Here is a 17,092-nt window from a genome sequence, read left to right as displayed (position 1 = left end):
ATAACTTTCCTTCCAAGAAGTAAGCGTCTTTTAATTTCATGGCTGCAATCAGCATCCGCAGTGATTTTGGAGCCCCCCAAAAAAAGTCTGACACTGTTTCCACTGTTTCCCCATCTATTTCCCATGAAGTGATGGGACCAGATGCCATGATCTTTGTTTTCTGAATGTTGAGCTTCAAGCCAACCTTTTCACTCTCCTCTTTCACTTTCATCAAGAGGCTTTTAGTTCCTCTTCACTTTCTGCCATAAGGGTGTGTCATCTGCATATCTGAGGTTATTGATATTTCTCCCGGCAATCTTGATTCCAGCTTGTGCTTCTTCCAGCCCAGTGTTCCTCATGATGTACTCTGCATATAAGAGAACTTTAAATTCACCATAATTTTTGAAAGTGAAAGTGTTGGTTGCTCAGTTGTGTCTGACTCTTTGCGACCCCATGGACTGTAGCCCACAGGGTCCTCTGTCCATGGGATTCTCCAGGCAAGAATACTGAAGTGAGTTGTCATTTCCTTCTCCAGGGGATCTTCACTACCCAGGGATTGAACCTGGGTCTCCTGCATTGTAGGCAGATTCTTTACCATCTGAGCCACCTGGGAAGCCATTTTAATTTTTACTACTATTTAATTTAAATTTTTTAAGAGTTTAACTTAATTGGTTATAAGGATTACCTAGTAGTAAGGAAGCTCTTCTTGGTTAAGTTAGGAACAGAGTACTGAAATAGGAAGTCTCATTTTTAAACAAAGTTTAAGATATTTTAAAATATTTGAGTTTATAGATTGGACCAAACATTATTCCAAGACCTCTCAAAGGAGGTTGTTAAAATTTGCTGCATATAAAGAGAAAAACAAGGTTTGCAAGCTGAGCTTAAAGTCTAGAAGCAAACCCCTAGTTTCACTTGCCCCTTGTTCCCGAGAGGTGAGGTGTTGTGCTGGGGCAGCCACCTCAGCCTGAGGAAGGACTAGAGTGAGACCCCAACGAGCTGCAGAGACCAAGTCCCATCAGAAGATGCTGGCTGGGTGCCTCTGGCTGCGGTTTTAAAGTCATACTGGTACCATTGTTTTGAAATTTTTTTGGTCAGAAAAATCAAATAAGTATGTATTTTAAATATAATTTTTTCAGTATAAAAAGGGTACAGTTATAGAATCAAAAAATTAAGCAGAAAAACTATCATGTTAGAATTGAATTAGCAAGGACATTTGCTTTCCTTAAAGGCAGATTTAGATGATTAAGACCCGCCTTGCTGATAAAGTCAACTTAAGAAAAACTGGCCACAATATTTTAAATAATCTTAAAAGCATCAAAAAGCTAACCATATATGAAAAAATTGCCCAGCTAGAAAGCCCAGAGTCAGGAGGCCCTCCTGCCACGGTAGAGTTGTCCTATCAGGGAGGAAGCTGAGAAGCTGCACGGAATCTCTGACAGCCTTGAGGTGGGAGTCAGGGAACAGAACTTAGGGCAGAGAACTGGGACTGGGAAATTAAAACACTTCGATTTAAGAGTGAGGGTAGAGGGGCTTCCCTGGTGGCTCAGTGGTAAAGAATCCACCTGCCAATGCAGGAGACATGGGTCAGTCTCTGATCAGAAAGATCCCACATGCTGCAGAACAACTAAGCCCATGCACCACAACGATTGAGCCTGTGCTCTAGAGCCCAGAAGCCACATTACTGAGCCCACATTCTGCAACCACTGAAGCCCGTGTGGCCTAGAGCCCATGCTCCACAGAGAAGCCACCACAATGAGAAGCCCAAGCACCGCAACTAAAGAGTAGCCCCACCTTACTGAAACTAGAGAAAAGCCCACGCAGAAACGAAGACCCAGCTCAGCCAAAACTAAAAATAAATTAAAAATTTTAAAAATCAATATCAAAGATTAGTTGATTCAAAATTTGATAAATAGTAACTATTAAAAAAAAAAGAGTAATGGTAGAAATTCCCTGGCTGTCTGTCCAGTGGGCTAAAGGTCCAGGTTCAATCCCTGGTTGGAGAATTCAGATTTCACAAGCCACATGGCACGATCAAAAAGAAGAAGAAGAAAAGTGTAAGGGTGAACCAGAAACAAATTGGTCTTCACAAATTCCACAGGCTGGCTTTGATATCTGGGTAAGCCATGAGGTCTTCAGCCTTGAAACTGGACTAAGGTGATCATGGGATGCCCTAGATGCCTGGCAGAAGCTAACTAAAATCCTAATTGAAGGATGATGACATCATTTTAGGGCTCAGAGGTCTTCAGCCTTGAAACTGGACTAAGGTGATCATGGGATGCCCTAGATGCCTGGCAGAAGCTAACTAAAATCCTAATTGAAGGATGATGACATCATTTTAGGGCTCAAGTAATTTTTTTTTTTTTTTTTGGCCCTATCTAGAGGCTTGTGGCGGAGAAGGCAATGGCAAGCCACTCCAGTACTATTGCCTAGAAAATCCCATGGATGGAGGAGCCTGGTGGGCTGTAGTCCATGGGGTCGCTAAAGGTCGGACACGACTGAGCAACTTTACTTTCACTTTTCCCTTTCACACATTGGAGAAGGCAATGGCAACCCACTCCAGTGTTCTTGCCTGGAGAATCCCAGGGACGGGGGAGCCTGGTGGGCTGCCGTCTATGGGGTCGCACAGAGTCGGACACGACTGAAGTGACTCAGCAGCAGCAGCAGCAGCAGAGGCTTGTGGGATTTTAGTACCCCGAAGAAAGATTGAACCTGGGCCCTTGGCAATGAGTATGCAGAGTCCTAACCAATGGACCATCAGGCAATTCCCTCAAGTAATTTCTAAAGGTTACCTTTCAAACATCCATCCTACTATAGAAGAAAACTAGGCATGAAAGGTTACAAGACAACATAACCAATGAATGACCAAATGAAACAGTAGATACTGAGACACGGTGACTATAGCCATGAAATTAAAAGACGCTTGCTCCTTGGAAGGAAAGTGATGACAAACCTAGACAGCATATTAAAAAGCAGAGACATTACTTTGCCAGCAAAGGTCCGCCTAGTCAAAGCTATGGTTTTTCCAGTAGTCATGTATGGATGTGAGAGTTGGATCATAAAGAAGGCTGAGTGCTGAAGAACTGATATTTTCAAACTCTGGTGCTGGAGAACACTCTTGAGAGTCCCTTGGACAGCAACGAGATCAATCCAGTTAATCCTGAAGGAAATCAGTCCTGAATATTCATTGGAAGGACTGATGCTGAAGCTCCAATACTTTGGCCACCTGATGCGAAGAACTGACTCATTGGAAAAGACCCTGATGCTGGGAAAGATTGAGGGCAGGAGAAGGGGACTACAGAGAATGAGATGGCTGGATGGCATCACCGACTCAATGGACATGAGTTTGAGTCAACTTCGGGAGATAGTGAAGGACAGGGAAGGACTGCATTCCATGGGATTGCAAAGCCTGAACTTAGCACCTGAACAACAACACAGCATGATCAGATCACACTATCAAACAAAAGTGCTTGCTATTTTTCATCAGTGGAATCATACGGTGTGCACGTGTATGTTCACAGGAGAAGGGCTAGAACAGAGCTGCACGCTGGCCTCCTGCTTGTCACACCCCGTCCGTTCACAGCTCACACTCTAGGTGGCCCTAGGAAGTCTTGATTATGCTGTCTTTCCTCTCTTTAAACCTTTGTTCCCGCGGTTCCCTCCATCGGGTGTACCACACCCAAACAGGATGGATGCTTGCTGTGTCCTTTCCTACAGGAAAGCTTCCCTACTCCCTCCAGCTAGAACACAGCTTTTTCTCCTTTTTCATCTCCTCTCTTAGAACCCTTTTTATCCCCTGCCTTGTATTTTGGGTGGTTGTGTTCCTGCCTTTCTCCCCACTGAACCAAGAGCTCTTTGGGGGCTGGGCCTGAGGTGACTGCTGCTTTCACCCTACATATCCTCTGCTCAGTACTGGGCACTTTGGAGGGTGACCACTGAGGGACAGGGGACAGGCTTGCTAAGGCTCTTGAGCACATTTGTCAAGGTCTTGCCAGTGTCACCTTGACCTGGGTTCCCAGGTAAGGAAACTTGCGGGTACTTCACTTCTGCCCAAGCTCTCGCATGGGTGGCCATATGAAGACATATTCCTCTAGTGTCTGCATGTTCAGTGTGCTTGCACACACCTAGGAGTGCATATTGCTCCTCGGCTGGGGAAAGTAGGCACATTTAGCCCCATTTGACAGGTGGGAGACTGAGGTTTGAGAAAGTGAATAAGATAGCCCAGTGATTATCAAGCCTGAATGTGCCTAGAAATAACCTGGGAACTTTTATTTATTTCTTTACTTTGAAATATTTGTTTCGCTGTGCCAGGTCTTAGCTGCAGCTCTCAGGACCTGCAGTTTCAGACTGTGCAATCTAGTACCGTAACCAGGGATTGAATCCAGACTCCCTGCATTGGGAGTGCAGAATCTTAGCCACTGAACCATTATGGAAGACCTGAGTTTTAAAAAAAATTAAGTCTGAATCTCTCTGAGTAGAGCCCAGGTGATACTAAGATATAACCAAGTTTGAGAACCATCGGACAAGTCCATGGCCCATAACTGGTTGGAAGTAGAACCAACGCAAAAATTCTACATTTTAAGGGAATGCTCTTTCTTTCTGCCCAAGAACTGGGGTGGTTCTTGGACCACAGGCTCTTTGGGGTCTCACAAACTGCAAGGAAGTGCTGGACATGTGGGCTCCACAGACAGGCTTGGCTTCTATAAGGCCAACATGCTCCCTCGTTGTCCTCCCCTGACTCCAGAACTCGGGTCCAGACAGCCAAAGCCCAGGGGACAGTGGGTGACTCAGACACTTCCTGTTTTCTTGGCTACAATGACAAGGAGGTGGAAGCAGCCCGGGCTGGGGTTCATGGCCTAAGAGAGGGGTCTTGGAGCGAGGAGGAGGTGGGAGCTGAGCGCCCCTTTCGCTGAGATGTGGAAGGACTGAGCTGAGCAGAGCCACATGGGGTGAAGATGAGCTGGTTCATTAGGCAGCCAGGTTAGCAAAGGGAGGGAGGGTTGGGGCCCAGTTTTCCTTAAAATGGGAGGATTTTGTGAGTCCTCGGAGGCTGAAAGAGAGCCCTGTGTTTCTGTCTGAATGTTTGGTTTAGGCAAGCTGGGAGACTGAATAGGTCAGGAGATGTCCACACAGGGAGGCCAAGGACCCGGGTTGTCCTGGCCCTGCCCTGCCATGAATTACTGTGTGACCCCCAGCACAGACCTGGGCCATTCCAAGCCCCTGCCTCCTCTTCTATGAAATGCAGAGAGGCTGAACTCTGAGAAATACTGAGATTCTAAGAAAAACCCTAAACTCTCTCAGCCATCAGAGCACTGTATATGCTCCATGGCACTTTTTATTTGCATAATTTTGATTTCAAGTCAGACAATAACCCTGAGAAGTAGGTAGGGAAAGTATTATGATTACCTGGTAGCTATAGATGATCAAGGAGACCAAGAAAGATGTGGCCAAGGGTGTGTGGGAATGGGGACCTGAATGCTCCTGGTGGCCCGACTGGTTAGAGGACAGAAATTTGGGGGTTTGGTGGCTCAGACGGTAAAGAATCTGCCTCAGAGCAGGAGACCTGGGTTCAGTCTCTGCATCAGGAAGACCCCCTGGAGAAGGGAATGGCTACCCACTCCAGTACTCTTGCCTAGAGAATTTCATAGACCGAGGAGTCTGGTGGGCTACAGTCCATGGGGTTGCAAAGAGTCAGACATGACTGAGCAACTAACACACATGAAAAATCGGACATATCTGAATCATGGCTTCAATCATCTCCCTGCTGGGATCACTCCTAGAAAGTGATCTTAAATTCAGAAAAGGTCTATTGGTTAGGAAGATATTCACTAAAGTGGATTTTATATTAATGAGAAGTTAAACATAGCTCAGACATCCAGCAATAGAAAACTGGAGACTGTAGAAAGCACATTACCTACCTTTGTCTGAGTAGCAAGTTACCCTCAAACTTTGTGGCTTAACTAATGAGAATTTGTCTCTCAGGAGGGTCTCTCAGGAGGCTGTGATCTAGGAGTGGGCTGAGGCTGCAGTCATCCCAAAGCTTGACTGTGAGAGGATCCACTTCCAAGTTCACTCACCTGGCTGTTCACAATCTCAGGTCTTTGCTGGCTCATCAATTCCTCATCTTATGGGCTCCTCCATGGCATAGCTCACAACATGGCAGCTGGCTTTCCTGAGGGCCTGAGGGTAAGTGAGTGACCTGGAAGGCACGCAGTCCTCCTGTGACTTGACCCTCCTCACTTCTGCCTTATTCTCTTCCTTAGAAGTGAGTCACTAGGTCTAGACCAGGTTCAAGGGGAAAAGATTACGCAAGCATCCTGAGAATACCCAGGAACTGTAGGGAAAGAAAGAATTCTCCTGACCCTCTTAGGGGCCCTGAATGAGTCGGAAAATTAAACTGACAATAACAGGAGAAAAACATGCCCGTAGAGTTAGGTTTTTATGTGACATGAACCTGTACAAGGAAATGAAGACCTGAAAAAAAAAGCCCTGAGTGCTTTTATGTTGGGTTTCATGAAGAGTGGGCAGATGTCTAGGGATGCTGAAACCGTTTACCTCAGACTGGGACTTGAACTCATGTGCTGGGACTCAAACCCAGCCAAAACTTTGCTTAGGACTTGAACCTACATAGTTAGGACTCAAACCCAGCCGAAACCCTGCTTGGGACTCAAACCCAAGTGACTGGGACTTAAACCCAGCCAAAACCCAGACAACAGAGGATGAGATGGTTGGATGGCGTCACTAACTCAATGGACATGAGTTTGAATAAGCTCTGGGAGTTGGTGATGGACAGGGAAGCCCGGCGTGTTGCAGTCCATGGGGTTGTAAAGAACTGGATGCAACTGAGTGACTGAACTGAACTCCCAAAAATTGTTTGAATAATCCTTCCACTCATTAGCATATGAAATTACCCAGTTTATAAAAACTAACTACACCACACTTTTGGCTGCAATTGCCCTCTATGATGGCCCACAGTCTGTTTGGGCAGTGTGCTTCTCGCTGAATCTGAATAAATCCACTTCTTACCTATCACTTTGTCTCTCACTGAATTCTTTCTGCTATCAGACATCAAGAACCTGAGCTTCTGTATGTCCTGAAACCAGGTACCATTAGTACCTGGTTAGTTAGTGTTAATTCCTCAGTTGCGTCCAACTCTTTGCGACACCATGGAGTAGCTGCTTGCTCCTTGGAAGGAAAGCTATGACCAGCCTAGACAGCATATTAAAAAGCAGAGACATTACTTTGCCTACAAAGGTTTGTCTAGTCAAAGCTATGGCTTTTCCAGTAGTCATGTTTGGATGTGAGAGTTGGACTATAAAGAAAGCTGAGTACTGAAGAATTGATGCTTTTGAACTGTGGTGCTGGAGAAGACTCTTGAGAGTCCCTTGGACTGCAAGGAGATCCAACCAGTCCATCCTAAAGGAAATCAGTACAGTCCTGAATATTCATTGGAAGAACTGACACTGAAGCTGAAACTGCAATACTTTGGCCACCTGATGCAAAAAAAACTAACTTATTTGAAAAGACCCAGATGCTGGGAAAGATTTAAGGCGGGAGGAGAAGGGGACAACAGAGGATGAGATGGTTGGATGGCATTACCGATTCTATGCACATGAGTTTGAGTAAGCTCTGGGAGTTGGGAAGCTCTGGGACAGGGAAGCCTGGTGTGCTGCAGTCCATAGGGTCGCAAAGAGTCAGACGTGACTGAGCGACTGAACTGAACTGAACCGAAACTTAAGTAACTGATTTTCTGGCCCAGGGGCTGAGGGGTTGGGTAGAAAGGAGTCCAGGCCTCACATCTGTCATTGAGCCTGTCTGAGCAGTAAGAGTTGGCTTAAAACTCAACATTCAGAAATCTAAGATCATGGCATCTGGTCCTATCACTTCGTGGCAAATAGATGGGAGACAATAGAAACAATGAGAGACTTTATTTTGGGGGGCTCCAGCCATGGTGACTGCTGCCATGAAATTAAAAGACACTTGCTCCTTGGAAGACGACCAACCTAGACAGGATATTAAAAAGCAGAGATACTACTTTGCCAACAAAGGTCTGTCTAGTCAAAGCTATGGTTTTTCCAGTAGTCATGTATGGATGTGAGACTTGGACTATAAAGAAAGCTGAATGCTGAAGAATTGATACTTTTGAACTGTGGTGTTGCAGAAGACTCTTGAGAGTCCCCTGGACTGCAAAGAGATCCAACCAGTCCATCCTAAAGAAAATCAGTCCTGAATATTCATTGGAAGGACTGATGTTGAAGCTGAAACTCTAATACTCTGGGCACCTGATGCAAAGAACTGACTCATTTGAAAAGACCCTGATGCTGGGAAAGATTGAGGACAGGAGGAGAAGCGGACAACAGAGGATGAGATGGTTGGATGGCATCACCAATTCGACGGACAGGAGTTTGAGTAAGCTCTGGGAGTTGGTGATGGACAGGGAAGCCTGGCGTGCTGCAGTCCACGAGTAGCAAATAGTCAGACTCAACAGAGCGACTGAACTGAGCAGTAAGATGCTATAAATTCTTCCACCTGGATAGCCTCATGGGTGTGTGCCAGGCTAATCCAAACCACTTCTAATCTCACTGCATATTCCTGGGTTTATCGAAGCCCTAGGAGTTGGGGTTGGAGGTGATTCTAAAAGCAGCAATGTTTGGGTAGGATTTCGTATATAGGGGGTGGTAAGGATTGGGGAGACAGAGAAAAGGGAAGGCTGTTGACACAGTGGAAAAACACCTGAAAGTTGGAGTCTTAGACCCTGGTCATGCCTATCATTTGAATGCGATTATTTCAAGCCTCAGTTTTCTCATCTATAGAATGGGATGCAAATGAGTAATGTGGCCCTTCCTCATTTAATAGGAGTGAGATAGATTATGCACAGAAATCTATTTTGTAAACTGTAAAGTGTGGATCAGTGATGGTTTCTTCAGGAATTAACTACAGCAAATACACACACCCCTCTTGCCACTGAGCTTCCAACAGGAGTCAAGTCCTTCCCCAGCCATGAGCAGAAGGCAGGGTTGGGTCCCCACATACTGAGCCACAGTTTCATCTCATCTCTGACTGGTTATGTTAGTTAAATGTTGGTGTTGAGTATACTTCAGTTAAAAAGAATGAGGTTACCTCTAAAGAAAGACAACTTGGCAACATCTATTGAAAGCACAATTGACTCAGCAATTCCATGTTTAGGAATAGATATACACACATGGGTATGAAATTACATGAACAGGAATATTCATTGAAGCATTCTTTGTGAGAGCAAAGCATTGGAAAGAAAAAAAATGTCCATCCACAGGGGACTGATAAGATCAATCATGGAACATCCATACAATGGAGTGCTGGGAAAGCATTAAAATGAATAAGGCAGTGCTGGATGCACTGATCCAGAAAGGTCTCCAACATACATTATAAAATTTAAAAAAAAAGTTGCCAAACACTTACCAGTCTAGCTCCACTTATGTAGAACATCAAACAAAGCAACTTGTATATCCCCAATTTGCATGAAGAGAGGGAGGAAATGCAGGGAGGGGCAGTGGCCAGTGGTCAGAAGTGGCCACCTAGGACAGGGATGGTGGGAGAAAGGGACAAGGAAAAGGACTTTACCCTTTTTTACTCCACATATGTCAGAGATGGTTGCCATTTCTTTGAAATGTGAATATATTCATGTACTTTCTGTATGATTTTGTAAACTTCAAAAACACATATGTTTAAATAAATATATATTTATATAATATACAGATTACATATGTTTATATGTATAAACACATATATGTTTTTATATATGTTTATAGGACTTCTCTGGTGGCTCAGATAGGAAAGAAATCTGCCTGCAATGCAGGAAACCCAGGTTCGACTTCTGGGTTGGGAAGATCCTCTGGAGAAGGGAATGGCAAGTCACTCCAGTACTCTTGCCTGAAGAATTCTGTGAACCTAGGAGCCTGGTGGGCAACAGTCCCTGGGGTCACAAAAAGTCAGACACAACTCAGCTACTAACACACATATGTGTTTACATGGGGTTCCCAAGAGGCGCTAGTGGTAAGGAATCTGCCTGTCAAGGTAGGAGACAAAAGACAGGGCTTGGATCCCTGGGTCGGGAAGATCCCCTGGAGGAGGCGTGGCAACCCACTCCAATATTCCTGCCTCGAGAGTCCCACGGACAGAGGAGCCTGGTGGGCTGCAGCCCGTGGGGTCAAAAAGAGTTGGACGTGACTGAAGTGACTTAGCATGCACGGATATATTTTTATATAAGCCTTAGAATCTTTCACTATCTTTGACATTTTGGATCCCTGGCTGTTTCAGAAAGCTTCTGCTCCCATCTCTGGTATTCGTGGGTAATTCCTCCTTAGGAGGCAGTCGCCAGCATGGTTCAGTGAGACCGCCTGTGTGGAAGGACCCAGGCTCCCCTCTTCCAAGATGGCACCTCATCCCGGGCGACCTGCCCTCTGCAGTGCTGAGGCCTGTCAGACCGGGACCCCAGCCCCCGCCTCACTCCCTGCCCTCGGACAAACCCGCGAGCTAATTCTCACACCTTCTGTGCAAGGATGAAGGAAAACAAAACGGCCAAGAAAACCTTCATTCCTTGACTAGTACTCAATGCTAGATAAAAACAGATGAGATTAGAGGCCTGTAAAGAGGCAGACTCTAATCAGTCTCCTAAATAGAAATGAAATGAGGTCTGCCTGTTTTGTTTGGGGGCGGGGGGAGGGATTTCTTTTAAAATTTCCTTTTTTGGCCACACTGCGAGGCGTGCTAGTTTCCCCCACCAGGGTTGGAACTGTGCCCCGTGCACTGGAAGCACGGAGTCTTAACCACTGGACCACTGGGAAGGCCCTGTCTTGCACGGTCTGGAAGACAGACCCCAGGAGTGTTCCGAGGAAAGAAAAACAGAAGGGGTTTCTCCCACACTTTGTCTGAGACATCCCCCGCTCCATCCCATATTCTCACCCGTGCTGCCCTCCACGATCTGGAACCTGAAGGCTTGTCTGCGGGTCTTCAGCAGCTGGCCAGGGCCCCCCGAAATGTGAAGATGAGGGAGAAAATGCAAGGCGGGACCTGGGGAATCACCGGCAGAGGAGCCCAGAGCAAAGAGCTCCGGTGGGAAAGCGCTGACTGGGCAGCCTGGTTCCGGACACATCACCTTCACTGTTGCTTGTTCACAGGTGCCAGCTTCCAGCCATCCAAGACCGCTATTCAGACTGCCATCCCCTCCCCAACTTCTGCCCTGCAGGCTTCTTGGGCAGCAAGGCCATTGGTGAGGGGGCTCCTTTGGTTTGGAATTGATGGTTTCACTGCCAATGCCAGTGTCTGGACAAGAAAAGAATTCTTCCTGTGTGTGTGTGTGTGTACGCGCATGCATGCACGTGTGTGTGTGTGTGTGTGTGTGTACACATGCATACTCTACACACAGTTTCATACTCTGTGGATAGAGTGTCAATTCATTCCAGATTTACTGGAACAGCCTCAATTCCACATATTTGGCCACCACAGACCGTTGAAATATCTTGAAAATTCCACTATGATTATTTATGCAGAAATCCTTCAGTCTCGTTCCAAAAAAAGGATTTGAGAACCAGCTTGTAGAGTTGTATATACCTCAGCAGGATTTAAAAATAACAGACAAGGAAATCAGGGAGAAGGGAGAGCAAGATGACACAGAAATGCATAACTCATGTCCTGTGTACATGCTGGAGTCAGGCCACAAACGTATCTCAGGATTTCCAAGCAGCCAGAAGTAAGAGGGAAAGAAGATGACATGGATTCCTGCTTCTGAAACCCATGGGAATTTCCCCCAAAGTCCTCGGAAAGATGCAGCATGACTCAGAAACAAATTCACGTTCCGTATCTTAACAGTGGTTTGGTTACACGTGACTGCATTTGTCAAAACTCACAGAATAGTGCAGATTTAAGATTTGTGTGTTTCACTGAAAATTTTACCTCAAAAAGAGAAGAACCATAACATGGTTAATGATATGCCTACTGAAGGGTTTAAGGATGAAGTGACGTGATGCTCTCGGCTTACTTTTGAAATGCATCCAAAAGGTAAGTTGAATTGCTGGGTGGAGAGAGGAAAAGAGAGGTGGACATGTGATAAAGCAAGGATAATCTCAGTGGTGGGCACGGGGTCTGGGCAATATAGTTCTTTCCACTTTTCTGTGTGTTTGCACATTTTTATTAATGAAAGGTAAGGAGGGGCTCAGAAAAATGAAGTGGGCCTTAGAAGTGACCATCAACACTCAGAATATAAAAGACCCTGGGTTTTGTTAGCCAGAGTTAGCAGCAGCCTCAGAATCCCCTGACCCCTTAGGCAACTTGTCTTCAGGTGGTGACTGGGGTTCTGGGGTGCAGAGTTTTGCCCTCAACAGACAGAGAGGCCTGACTCCTGCAGAGCCCACAGCCCGGAGGGATTTTGGAATCTCCCAGACAAAGCTCTCAAATCATGGAAAGCCTTTGTCAGACCATCAGGGAGCATCTCCCCTCTGAGGCTCTGTGCCTCGCAGAGGGGTCCCTTGTGAGTGGTCAAGGTGGACTTCAGCCTTCATAATATGATGGCATCAATGACAGATGTGGTTTGGTGATTTTGTTTTTGTTTCATTTTATTTCATTTTGTGCCACACCATGAGGCTTGTGTGATCTCAGTTCCAGGACAAGGGATTGAACCTGGGCCACGGCAGTGAAAGAGCCAAATCCTAAACACTAGTGTGTGTTAGTTGCTCAGTTGTGTCTGACTCTTCGTGGTGCATGGACTGCAGCCCGCCAGGTCCCTCTGTCCATGGGATTCTCCAGACAAGAATACTGGAGTGGATTGCCATTCGCTTCTCCAGGAGAATCTTCCCGACCCAGGGATCGAACCCAGGTCTCCTGCACTGCAGGCAGATTCTTTACATCTGAGCCAGCAGGGAACTCCCACGGAGATGGCTTTTTGAGGCTTTTCTCTCTGCTGGGAACTGCACAAAGCATTACACCGGTCATTTCATTTAATGCTTAAAGACCTTATGAAGCAGGTACTCTTGTCATCCCCATTTGTATATGAAAAATGGCTCTGAGAAATTCAGTAACCTGTATGGAACACTTAGCTGGCAGATGCTGAGCAGGGATTCAAAGATATATTTGACTGTAGTGTCTCTGATCCTAACCAATACCCTCTTCTGCTCCACAGGCCACTCTTCCTCCAGGGGTTTGTCACAGAGGACTTGTCTGCTCCATCCTCAGAAGAAAGCTCAGGAGAAAGTCGGACTTGGGCGCAGCGTGCTCCTTATAAACCAAGCACCTCACTCCTGTCCCTGTACTTCCCAGATCAACTCCGCACCCCACGATGGACTTCCTTCCCCAACACTCCCTGCAGACAGTCACACACACATACACACATAGACAGACACACACCAACCAGTCCCCTGATGGGCTCAACCAAGCCCATTCTCATCCCTGCAGATTGCCTCCTCTGTCTCAGCCCAGTTCCTGCAGAGACAAGACAACCTGAAAATAGCCTGCCACCCCTTTAATGAACTCCAGAGCTGAAGAAGACTCCAGACAGCTGGTAGCCAGATAGAGGGTAAATGGGACCTAGAGACCCCTTTCTTCCCCAGAGAGAGAAGAATTGACTCCTAGGGCCAGGAAAGAGAATGGCTGGGCCCTGGGTGCCATCAGGGTGCACCCTTAAATAGTAGCTCTTGTTCTAAGTAGGGAGCCTCAGTCACTGTTCCCGGATCCCACAGCCACTTCCTGGTGGCATGGAGGCAGGAATCTGGTTTTCTGAATCCCCGGTGTCCTTCCCACACCTGCGCTGTGACTCCCTCTGAAGGGTCCTGAGGTACAGAGAGGGCTGAGCTGAGCCTTTCCCCATGCCGACTTTGACCCTGTGCCTGGGAGCCATCAGTGCTCCCCAGCATGGAAGACCAGACATTTTGCTTCTACCACGTCCCTTCCTGAAAGCCATGGAGCTTAGGTTCTAGCCTGGGCCCTACGGAGGCTGTTGGCAGAGGGCACCCCACCTCTACAACCCCTAGCAGGAAGGAAAGAGGGGGAAGCTACAGAGGCCCATCCATCCCCCAACACACCTCATCTTCAGCCAGGCCTGGCCTCCAGGGCCTTCAGAATACTCCCCACCCCACCTCCACCCCCCCCACACACCTGAGAAAGGGTTTTATCATGGTTGTTCCAAGCCTCTGACAGGGCCCGAGCAACCCTGGATGGGATGGGGTTGGGGGCAGAAGGCGGGGTGGTGGTCACCCAGCCCTGAGGCCCAAGTCCTTCCAGCTTGGAGCCTGTGGGGAGAACGGGGATCAGATGGTGGAGACTGGGTCTGCAGACAGACCCCAAGCAGCCCGGGCCGTGCCAGGATGACCAGCCCCTCCCCCAACACAAACATGAGGCCCCTGGCTCTCAGAGAAGGGGGAGCATTTTTCAGAGATGACATCAGGTCTTAAAGTTTTATGTTTCCTGCCAACCTCAGCCTGGAGAACAGGGTCCCCAGGGCCCACAGGCCTGGAGAGGCAGGCGGTGGCACCAGTGCAAACAGCATACCACCTATTTCAGACCCTCACAGCCCTCCACCCACAGAAGAGATGACTGCGAGGATGAGGTCCAACGATCTGCTCACCTGAGGACACAGTTCTGCCTGGTCAGGGCAGGACAGGTGCAAGGGGAGAGAAGACACCAGGCTGCCAGGTCCCCAGACACCCCTCGGAGCCTTTGCTCATGCTGTTACCTCTGTCAGTTTCCACACCCTCCCTGCTCCACACCATCTAGCAAGTGCCTCCACATCCTTCAAGTATCTTGTCCAATGTCCCTTCCGTTGAAGCTAGCCCCATCTCCCTGAGCCTCTACAGGTCTGTCCATCATTCCACTAGAGCCCTGATCACTAGTACAGCTTTCCTTCTCCATCTTGCCCCCTTCCCCACAAGACCCTGAATCCCTGGGGGGCTCAGACAAAGTCCCATTTCACTCTGGCAGAAAGAAACTAATCAACCACAAAGGCGGAGGAACTGCCCAGTTACGGAGCCACAGCAGGATTAGCTGAAGGCACAGAGGCTAGTCGGTCAGTGATATGCAGGGAGTTGGGGGTGAGGGAGTGGGTAGTGAGAGAAAAAGGTGGGAACACCATAGTGGAGGAAGCATGGGGCGGGGGCTTGGAAGCCTGGGTGGGGAGCAGGAGGTGCTGCGACCCAGGGAGGGTGGGTGATTTTTTGTTTTTTTGTTTAATAGTTATTTATTTGGCTGTGTTCCTTGGAAGGAAAGTTATGACCAACTTTGCCAACCAAGGTCCGTCTAGTCAAGGCTATGGTTTTTCCCGTGGTCATGTATGGATGTGAGAGTTGGACTGTGAAGAAAGTTGATCGCCGAAGAATTGATGCTTTTGAACTGTGGTGTTGGAGGAGACTCTTGAGAGTCCCTTGGATTGCAAGGAGATCCAACCAGTCCATTCTAAAGGAGATCAGTCCTGGGTGTTCATTGGAAGGACTGATATTGAAGCTGAAACTCCAACACTTTGACCACCTCATGCGACGAATTGACTCACTGGAAAAGATCCTGATGCTGGGAAGGATTGGGGGCGGGAGGAGAAGGGGACGACAGAGAATGAGATGGTTGGATGGCACCACCGACTCTGTGGACATGAGTTTGAGTGAACTCTGGGAGTTGGTGATGGACAGGGAGGCCTGGCGTGCTGCGGTTCATGGGGCTGCAAAGAGTCGGCCATGACTGAGCGACTGAGCTGAACTGAATTTGCCTGTGTTGGGTTGCGGCATGCAACTCTTAGGTGTGGTATGTGGGATATAGTTCCCTGACCAGGAACTGAAGCTGGGCCCCCTGTATTGGGGTCAGAGAGTCTTAGCCAATAGATCACCAGGGAAGTCTCACCTTTTCTTTCTTTCTTTCCTTTTGTTTTGTATTTTTTATCTTTTGGCCACCCCAAGAGGCTTACAGGATCTTAGTTCCCCGACCAGGGATCAACCCATGGCAGTGAAAGTCCCTAACCACGGGACCGCCAGAGAATTTCTCAGGCAGTCGTGAGTGAGTGAGTGAGTGAGTGAGTAAAGGAATGAGTGCAGGACCCAAAGAGAGGAAGGAGAAGTGGGAAAGCCAGACTTACCTTCTGCAGTGAACTCCGGCTGGCCGGGGAGGGGTGGAGGAGAGACAGATGCTCTCACATGCTGCTCCCTACCCAGCCACCTGGAGTCTCGCAGGTTAAGGTGGGCTGGAGATGATGCATCAGGTCCAGAAGGGACCAGGGGACTGGGTGGCCTCCCCTTTACCCTGGGAGGGGGCTGACTGGATGCCCTGGGCCCAGGGCCAAGCTGCTGGGCTGCTGACTCAGGCCCTGCTGGCCAGCTCAGCATTCCTGCCCTCCCCACTCAGTTGGGGCTATTGAAGCTCTTTGTAGGGGGGTTAGGCCACTGGTCACACCCCTAAACCAGAGCCTTCGCTGCACTGAGGGCTCTGCTGATAGGAAGGGGGGCACACAGGCACCAGGGGCGTCAGTTGGAGAGTGCCCTGGACACCAGGTGCTACTCTGGGGGTGTCTGGGACCAAGGACAATCCAGGTAAGCTGACTAGGCTGGGTCAGAGAGGGGAGTCCAGGGGAAGGGAATTGCCTTGACCCTTAGGACTGAAGACCCTGGGACGGCGACACTTCTCATGACCCCCGGCTTGGGGAGGGGTCTGTCTCTCTGTTTAGGCCACATTGTGTACCTGGGGTGCTGCAGGGGTTCTGTGGGTTGTTCTGCCTCCCCTATCAGACTAGAGTATCCCTGTGCCAGGGTGGTTTCCCCACTGGGTTGAAGCCATCACAGAGTATAGGTTGGGTCTCGGTCTCCCCCACCAGGCAGGGACACGGGGTGGTTTGAAGCCTTGCCCATCAGACCCAGGGCTTCCCAAGCCCACTCTTTGTCCTCCTGAGCATCTAACCTGAGGATCGTACCTGGAGCCCAGTCCCAGCAAAACCACGGAGGACCTGCCCCCAAAGAGCCAGTGCTTCCTTAGATAAAGTGCCCCGCCTAGTCCCACCTCCTCCTCTCTTGTCTTTGCCCTCAAGCTGGGATCTGCACCCCTACCCCGAATCCTGGCTGCTCGGGCTGACACCTGTCAGATGTGCTTTTTCAGGTATGGGGGAGGGCCGGGCGCC

At 48.3% G+C, this 17,092-nt stretch overlaps 1 long non-coding RNA gene across 4 annotated transcripts in view; it reads right to left on the bottom strand.

Moving 5' to 3' along the window:
• The window catches only part of LOC148776609 (uncharacterized), a 46,860-nt gene extending 35,824 nt beyond the window's left edge, over positions 1 to 11,036 (bottom strand). For all 4 annotated transcript variants that reach the window (XR_016038367.1, XR_016038365.1, XR_016038366.1 and 1 more), the window contains exon 1: positions 10,918 to 11,036. This is a non-coding gene — a long non-coding RNA (uncharacterized LOC148776609). The remainder of the gene's footprint in view (positions 1 to 10,917) is intronic.
• Positions 11,037 to 17,092: the final 6,056 nt, after the last annotated feature.

This window comes from Moschus berezovskii, chromosome 9, assembly GCF_049115385.1.
Source record: "Moschus berezovskii isolate FMDL1 chromosome 9, NW_MosBer_1.0, whole genome shotgun sequence".
NCBI classification, from domain to species: Eukaryota; Metazoa; Chordata; class Mammalia; order Artiodactyla; family Moschidae; genus Moschus; species Moschus berezovskii.
This window is presented reverse-complemented; position numbering and strand designations above follow the sequence as displayed.